We start from the raw sequence: 8,942 nt of genomic DNA, 5'->3' as shown, positions 1-8,942 counted from the left end.
TCAGGAGTTCGAGACCAGCCTGGTCAACATGGTGAAACCCCATCTCTACTAAAAATACAAAAATTAGTCGAGTGTGATGGCGGGTGCCTGTAATCCCAGCTACTCAAGAGTCTGAGGCAGGAGAATCGCTTGAACCCGGGAGGCGGAGGTTGCCATAAGCCGAGATGGCACCATTGTACTCCAGCCCAGGTGACCAGTGTGAGACTCCATCTCAAACAAAACAAAACAAACAACAAAAAGAATACAGGTAGGACAGGACTAGGTTTGGTTGAAATAGGGCTCTGGGTCAATTCTGTAATTCCCTCACCTCTGCCCTTCTGGTTGAGTTGATTCCCATATTTGTTCATTCCAACCTACTGAGGAAATTTACTTAAAGAAAAAATGCTCAGTTAACATTCTCATATCACACTCCCTTTTCTGTGCACTTCTAAAGCAGCTATTTTCTGAACCTCTTTTTGCTCTTAGTCATGTAGAGACTTTTCATTTTCCTAAATACATCATATCTAAATAAATATTCATAGCGGTACTGTGGGTTATGGTTTGCCATTTGAACCATGCATCAACCTTCTGGAGAATCTTTTAAAGTATACACATTTTTCCAGAGTAGAATTAATATTTTTTTCTAAAAATAAACACTTGAAATAGTTTTTATTAATATATTAATAGTTCTATATATTTATGGGATGCATGTGATATTTTGATTTGTGCACATACAATGTATAATGATCAAATCATGGTAATTGGGATATCCATTACCTCAAACATTTATCATTTCTTTGTGTTGGGAACATTCTAAATCTTCTATTTATTTTGAAATATACAATAAATTATTAACTGTAGTTGTCCTACTGTGTTATTGATTAGATAGAATAAATAAGTTCTAGTGTTACTGACACTGTTCTATCTAATCATATTTTTGTACCCATTAACTAACCTCTCCATCTTTCCCTCACCCCTGTCCATCCCAACCTCTGATAACCACCATTCTAAATCATTTCCTCCTTGGGATCAATATTTTTAGTTCCCATATAGGAATGAGAATATGTAAAATGTGTCTTTCTATGCCTGGATGATTCCACTTAACAATATCCTCTGGTTCCATCCATGTTGCTACAAATGACAGGAGAAAGAAAATGTGGTATATACACACACAATATTGTCCAGCCATTAAAATAATAAAATCCTGTCATTTGCAGCAGGAGATTGTCTGGCTTTTGTTTTTTATTTTTTTTATTTTTTTTATTTTTATTTATTTATTTTTTTGAGACAGGTCTCAGTTGACCAGGCTGGAGTGCAGTGGTGCAATCTTAGTTCACTGTAGTCCCAACCTGCCGGACTCAACCAATCCGCCTCAGCTTCCTGAGTACCAGGGACTACAGGCATGCACCAACATGCCCAGCCAATTTTTTGTAAAGACGGTCTCACTGTGTTGCCCAGATTAGTCTGAAACTCCTGAGCTCAAGCGATTCTCCTGCCTTGGCCTCTCAAAGTGCTGGGATTACAGGCATGAGCCACTGCGCCTGGCCTGAATAAAGAATTTTATCTATATATACTTGGTCTAAAGAGAAAAAGATCTGCAAACAAATCATGAACACTAACAAAGTTTGTTATGTGCATTCATGTTATTTAGCAACTCCAAAACTAGTTGCCATGTACTGGAGAACTGAACAGATGAGTAAACATACTGATGATGCTGGGAGCCAATTTCTGACTCTTAGAGAAAGAAGTAAATATGGAATGGGAAAATACCTTAGCAAGAATCCTGCAATACTTATTTAAAATGAGAGGGATCATTATTTTGCACAGACACACACACACACACACGACTATTATCCCAATAATGATTAGTATGCACAGCACCCAGATCTTGGTTTCTAAGTATCATTCCCCACTAAAAGCAATCAGAGCTCTGTGGCTGGGACAGGGAATATACAAGATAAACCTAATATATTATTGTACCAGAAAACAAAGGTTCATATGGACGACAGACAGGTAGAGAGATATGGGGGTAGGGGAAGGAAAAGCTCTTCTAACAAACAGTAGGATGCCAATTCCTAAAAATAGAAGGAATGACAGAGTCAGAAAGTCATCATTTTGCAGTCATCACAATAATAATTGATTCAGACAAGAATCATCAATGAACACTAAAACCAGTGGGTGAAAGATGAGATCTTCCACACAAATTGCTCAAAGATCTTCCTGCAAATTGCTTATCAATTTCAAAGCCAAAATAGCCATTTTTTAGTGGAAAAACCTGGGAGACACCAGTTTATACAAGTTATCAATGCTAACACCAACAAAACACATCATGTGTTTCCTATTGTGATGCACTGAGAAGTATGCATTATTCATGCAATACTCAATCTACAAACATTTAACTTGAATCTAATCATGAGGACTCAAATTTAGGGTTGTTCTACAAAATAGCTTGTTGTCTTCAAAAAGGCTCATTTCATGAAAGAAAAAATGGCTATGGAACTGATCTAGGTTAAAGACTAAAGAAACATGACAATGAAATGCAGGGCATGACACATTTTAGATTGGACCCTGAAATAGAAAATGCTATAAACATTATAGGATGACTGTGGAAAATGAATAAACTGTAGATTAGGAAACATTACTGTATCAACTTACAATGGTCTTAAAATATGTTTACAGATTATTTTCCTACCCCCTTGATTGTGGATAGGCTTTTCACTGTCTCAACGAACTGAGGCAGAAGTAATGTTGGAACTTCCAACGCTAGATTAGGAAAGGCCATAGTACTTGCGCTGGCTTTTATCTGGATACTAGCTTTGAGCCACCATGTAATGTCCAGTTTCTGTGAAGTCACCATGCTGAAGAGGTCACATGCCTGAGGAACCAAAGCTGTGTCGTTCTCTCAGTTCAGGCAGTAGATGTGGAAATGAACAGGTTTAACTGCAATCACATTAGAGACCCCAAGAATATGTGGGATTCTTTTGTATTATTCTTGCATCTTTTCTTAATGTTTAGAATTAATTCAAAATAAAAGTTTTAGAACATTTACAAAACATTACAAAAATGTTAAAAATTACTACACTAGCCCCCTTAAAGTAACAAGATCATATGCATACATACATACACACATCACATACACATATATACACATTCACACAAAATCCTGTCTCTGCCCACTTTCCTAAACTTATTCTGAGTAACTACCAATGCCAATAATTATAAATTTACCTCCTCTCATTTCACTCTGTATTCCGCTGAATGGATAAGCCATCAAACATTTTGTCAGTCCAACTGATAAATGCAAATTTTGCTGTTATCAACAATGCAACTATGAACATCCATTTACATACATCTGTAACCGAGTGTCTCAGTCTTCAAATGCATCTTAAAACTTTTTTCCCTTTCCTTCCTGATATGGTTTGGCTGTGTCCCCACCCAGATCTCATCTTGAATTCCCATGTGTTGTGGGAGGGACCTGGTGGGAGGTGATTGAACCAAGGGGTCAGGTCTTTCCTATGCTGTTCTCATGATAGTGAATAAGTCTCACAAGATCTGATGGTTTTAAAAAGGGGAGTTTGGCTGGGCGCTGTGGCTCAGGCCTGTAATCCCAGCACTTTGGGAGGCCGTGGCAGGCAGATCACGAGGTCAGGAGTTCGAGACAAGCCTGACCAACATGGTGAAACCCCGTCACTACTAAAAATACAAAAATTAGCCGGGAGTGGTGGCGTGTGCCTGTAATCCTGGCTATTCAGGAGGCTGAGGCAGGAGAATTGCTTGAACTTGGGAGGGGGAGGTTGCAGTGAGCCGAGATCGCACACTACATTCCAGCCTGGGTGACAGAGCAAGACTCCATCTCAAAAAAAAAAAAAAAAAAAAGGTGGGGGTTTCTGCACAAGCTCTCTCTTTGCCTGCTGCAATCCAGAGACTCCGTCTCAAAAAGAAAAAGAAAAAGAAAAAAAAGGGGGAGTATCCCTGCACAAGCTCTCTCTTTGCCTGTCATCCATGTAAGACGTGACTTGCTCCTCCTTGCCTTCCACCATGATTGTGAGGCCTCCCAGCCATGTCAAACTGTAAGCCCATTAAACCCTTTTTCCTGTATAAATTACCCAGTCTGGGGTATGTCTTTATTAGTAGCATGAAAACTTGCTAATACACTTCCCAATCTCAGAACGTAGCCTTGTACTTTAAAACTCTTTGTATTTCCTTTTCCCACCAGGTACTTCCATGCACAGTGCTTGCATATCTAATTATGTGTTTGCTTAGAAATTCCGGGGCTAATTATAAAACAGCCCAGACATAGAGACCCAGCTGCATAATCCTCTCACTTAGGGAGAGTTACAATTAGTTCACCACTAATTGGGCCAAAATCAGGATGACACAAACTATTTCTCTGGATGGGCAATTACTCAAGATATCCATTGGAACAAGACATACAGATCTGCATTTTCCTGTATCACTCCCACACATATGTCCCACACCAAGTTTTCCTTCTTAAACCCCCTCAGTCAACCCAAAAAGAAAGACTGGACTTTTAAGGCATGAGCTTGGCCATTCCCCAACCACTTGCATTTAATTAATAAAATTGCGTTTCTTTCACAACACCTTACTTGTGTTTTCAGCCTTTGAGTGGCAAGCAGTGGATTTTAGCTGGTTACAAATTTCGTGCCCCATGTTACAAACTGTGTGTTTTGAGCAGCTCAGCCTGTACACCTGGTTTCCAATGAATGGAGCAATTGGGCACAGCAGATGCCAGAACTTACCCATTCATGCTACCAGGCAGTACAGCAGTCACTTGCAAATGCTAGCTGCTTATGGCTAGCTGACCCTGCAGTTGGGACCTTACGGAATTCCCAACAACCGTCAATACTGTTTGTCTTGGGGATTTGCCCTTCTCTCTTCTTCATGGCATCAGCTGCTATAATACTGTGTTGGAGTGAGGAAAGCCACATCTGGGAAGCTGATGGGCTTCAAGAACTGGGCAACCAGAGTGCATCCAAAAATCCTCTGTCTTTGCTATCTGGGCTTTCCAGCTATCAGGACCTAATGCAGGTCACTCCATGGTCCCATCTGGGTTTGAGACAAGATCTCAGGACTTTTCTCTAAAATACCCTGAGTACCAGTCTGGAACACTCTGTCTACACTGGATCCATCTGTGGTTTTTGTCTGTTTAGTGATTCGTATCCTTCTGAGGATGCTTTGGCAGTTTCCATCCCACCAGCCAAGACCAGGTCCAACTGATTATCAGAGGGCAGCAAGATAGGCTACTCTTCTTGCTAGGGGAAAAGCAGGTTTTATCATTTTGGCCACCAATTTTGTAACTCTGAGACTTTAGAATATTTTAGACACTTGTGTCAAGCTTTGTGGGGAGAATGTGTGAGAATTCTTTTCTAGACTATCTGGGAATCCAGCTGGTTACATATCTATGGCCGTTTTTGTACACATTTTAAATTGATGGGAAAATTACAGCAATAAAAATTCAGAGCTCAAATGGTTAACCTGCAACTATAAAGTTAAGCAGAATCTTCTAAAGTCTCTATTTATGTTTCTCTTTTGTTTTCAGCCTGTGCTGACTCTACTGTTAGTAAGCTACTGATGTTGAGATAAAACTCACTGTTTCAAAGTAATGTAGATAATTTTTTATTCTTATACAGTTCAGCTAGTTCTGGCTAAAATATAAACATTGCAAACTCCTTTAAAACTTAATTTAAAAAAGGTAAAAGAGGTTTTTAAAAATTAAAACTGCCATAAAAACTGTTTTACCCAAAATTTTGATCCACCCTTTTTCTTGGATTACCTATCAGGGCAAACAAAGTTTAGCCATGTAAACAGATTCCATTTCATAAAAAAAAAAAAAAAAAAAAAAAATTTGGATACAGCTGTCTTTTATAAAATGGTGAGTCTGTATTGCTATCTTATGGCTAGAACTCTAAGGTAAAAGCTATTGGATCTTTGTTTGTATATATGTGTATACATATTTAGATATGTTTATGTGATTGCATTATTACATGTATGTAACATGTATTGTTATGTGTTGCTCTAGCATGCTACCAAATGACCTTATAAGTAGATGAGTAATTATAAATTAGGTAAGTACAAATGCTTTTCAAGTTCACACAATAAAACTGGTTTTAAAATCATTAGTAAGATTAAAATGTCTTCAGAATTGTCAGCATACATTTTTGTCTGGGTTAATAAGTTTTATAGTTTTATAGTTGCCTTGGCTAAATGTTTTAAGGTGTCATAGTTTGGCACAAAGGTTCTGAGACTATAAACCCAACTGAAAACAGAGTAATCTTTGTGCAATTTTTTTTTTAAAAAATAAAATTTACAATTGTTAGTTTAACAGCTAAATCTTCTGAGTTACTGGCAAAATGCCCAGTGTTTAAGGTTCTTAGTTAGATGCATATCTGATATTCAGACTGTAAAAATGGTTAACAGGGAAATAACTTTAAATAATGACCAACTTTATGTGATATCTCAGTTTGCAGTAGTAATCTAGATAAGCTGTTAAAAATGAGAAAATACTGAGTACATATAAATGAGATAAATGCTTATAGACTTTTTGTGTAATTTAAAACCCTAAAAATTTTAAATTAAATAATACTCATTCACCCTTTCTACTTTCCCATACATTATGGCATAGAACGGTTGAGGACAGTGTAAATCCAGGTAATGGGTCAAGACTTTTATGAACTGAAAATAAAGTGCTACTAAAATCCTAGAGAAATCAAGGGCCAGACCAACAGCTAGCCAAAAAGTAGACAGTAACTCAACCATCCATTCATCTGTCAGATTGGATGGAGTAAGACCATGGATACATCACACTGAGGTGAAGGCAGCTCCTCCTGAACCTGATGCCTCAGACAACCGGACTGCTTGGTCATGTAAACCAAGAGGACCTAAAGTTATTTATTAAAGAAAAATCATACAAATAAGTAACACCCTTCTGTTAACATAAATTGTTAATGAATTGTACAGTTATAAGTACGTTCTTTATCTTTGCTAAAACTAACCTGTTTGCTGAATGGGCACAGCTGGTGAGTTACCTCTAAAATAGAAGACTGTTGGATCTGCAGGGTGCCACCCCTTTCTTTAATCACAGGCTTGCCATGGTGCATACAAACTGCTAACCTGAGCACTTGAGTATTTTTATACTTGGGGTAAAAATACTAACCTGTTTCCCTTCTATGATTAGAGCAGCACTTACCATGAGTTCCCCACCTCTGAGAAAACACATAAACATATTTTCCTTCTGTTTCATAAACAGGTTAACGCCACCCCCACTACAGGATATGCCATACACGATGGCATAGGATGGCTGATGGCAGCGTAAATCCAGGTAATGGGTCAAGACTTCTATGCACTGAAAAACACAGTAACAGTACACCCTGCACTATCTCCCACGATATGGGATGATTACCTCTTCAACAATGTGGCCAAACCCTTGGACTGACTAATAACATGTGACCAGGACGCACAATCAAAATAGCATCCACCTCCATAACAGAGCTTTATCCTTCCCCCTGGGGTTTGCTATGGGTCTGCAGCACCCATGGTTGGCCTTACCGTTGGGGACCAGCCTTAACACCACCCGTAGGGTACCCGAATTCCAGTGGCAAAGTGGCGACAAAGGAATGAGAAGACACAGGTTAAGAGTTCATAAAGGTGGGAGCCAGGGGGCCAGAGCAAATCAGAAGCTGCAAAGGCCCAGAGTTTCGGTCTCTACACTATTTATTGAGTATAATCACTTAGATCTAAGATGTTCAGGGCAAACCAGTGAAAGGGAGGCAGTGCGTTATACGCGTGATCTATAGCAGTGGTGGTTTAAGTGAATCTCCTTTGTGCTTAAACAGTGTTATCTTTAATTTATCGGAGAGTAGCTGGTGGGAGTGGGCTTAAATAGGAGCCTGCGTATCTGTCTACACTTCAAGGCTTTAAAGGAGTGTCTTTTTTCTTGAACACAGTGTTTACAGGTAAGAGAGCAGGTCTCGCTCTGAGTATGGGAACATGATGGCAATTAGGAGGCTTTCTTCCTCAGAGGCCTCTTGTGGCTTTCCACAAATTATTGTCCCATATTTTTATGGCCAGTTTATGTAGGCATCCCCAAGCCCTTTTCCCAACACTTACAACTGGACTGGTAGGCGCACCTTCCCTACCAGGATGTATCCTTTCCCATTTAGACTCTCTCCATGCCAACTGGGAAAGTGTAAAGGCTAGACAACCCCATCAAAAATAGGCATCAAGGTGGTTGTACCCACTAGGCTTCCCCCCCCCCCCCCCGGCAGTGGCCATAGATGTAAAATTACAAATAAAAGACCTGGTTAAACATACGGCTGCTACTTTTAATAATATCCATCATGCCATTCCCTTTCTCACTGAAAGACCCTCACAAGATTAGACAAGTGGCCCTGCAGAACTATACGGCCTTAGATACCCTGACTCAGCACACGGCAGCCCTTGTGCACTGATTAAGACTGACTGTTCTGTCTGGGAGCAACGGACCACAGTGCCTGTAATCCCAGCACTTTGGGAGGCCGAAAAGGGTGGATCACTTGAGGTCATGAGTTTGAGACTGGCCTGGCCAACAAAGTGAAACCCTCTCTACTAAAAATACAAAACTTAGCTGGGCATGGTAGTGTACACCTGTAATCCCAGCTACTGGTGAGGCTGAGGCATGAGAATTGATCTTGAGAGGCAGAGGTTGCAATGGGCCAAGATTGTGCCATGGCACTGCAGCCTGGGTGACACAGCAAGACTGTCTCAGGAAAAAAAAAAAAAAAGACTAAGTATTATGTATATATACCACATTATTCTCACAATATGACCCAAGCTGTGCATGCATTGGACACCCATATTTCTGATACAGATATAGGATCCTCTCCCAGGACCCTTGAACAGTGTGGTCCAGCTGACTTCCTCATAAAAGACTTTCATATACTGTATGGTTGGTATTCTTCTCATTG

This window comes from Papio anubis, unplaced genomic scaffold (assembly GCF_008728515.1).
Source record: "Papio anubis isolate 15944 unplaced genomic scaffold, Panubis1.0 scaffold66, whole genome shotgun sequence".
Taxonomy (NCBI): Eukaryota; Metazoa; Chordata; class Mammalia; order Primates; family Cercopithecidae; genus Papio; species Papio anubis.
The sequence above is the reverse complement of the archived record's forward strand: the minus strand, read 5'-3'. Positions refer to the sequence as shown.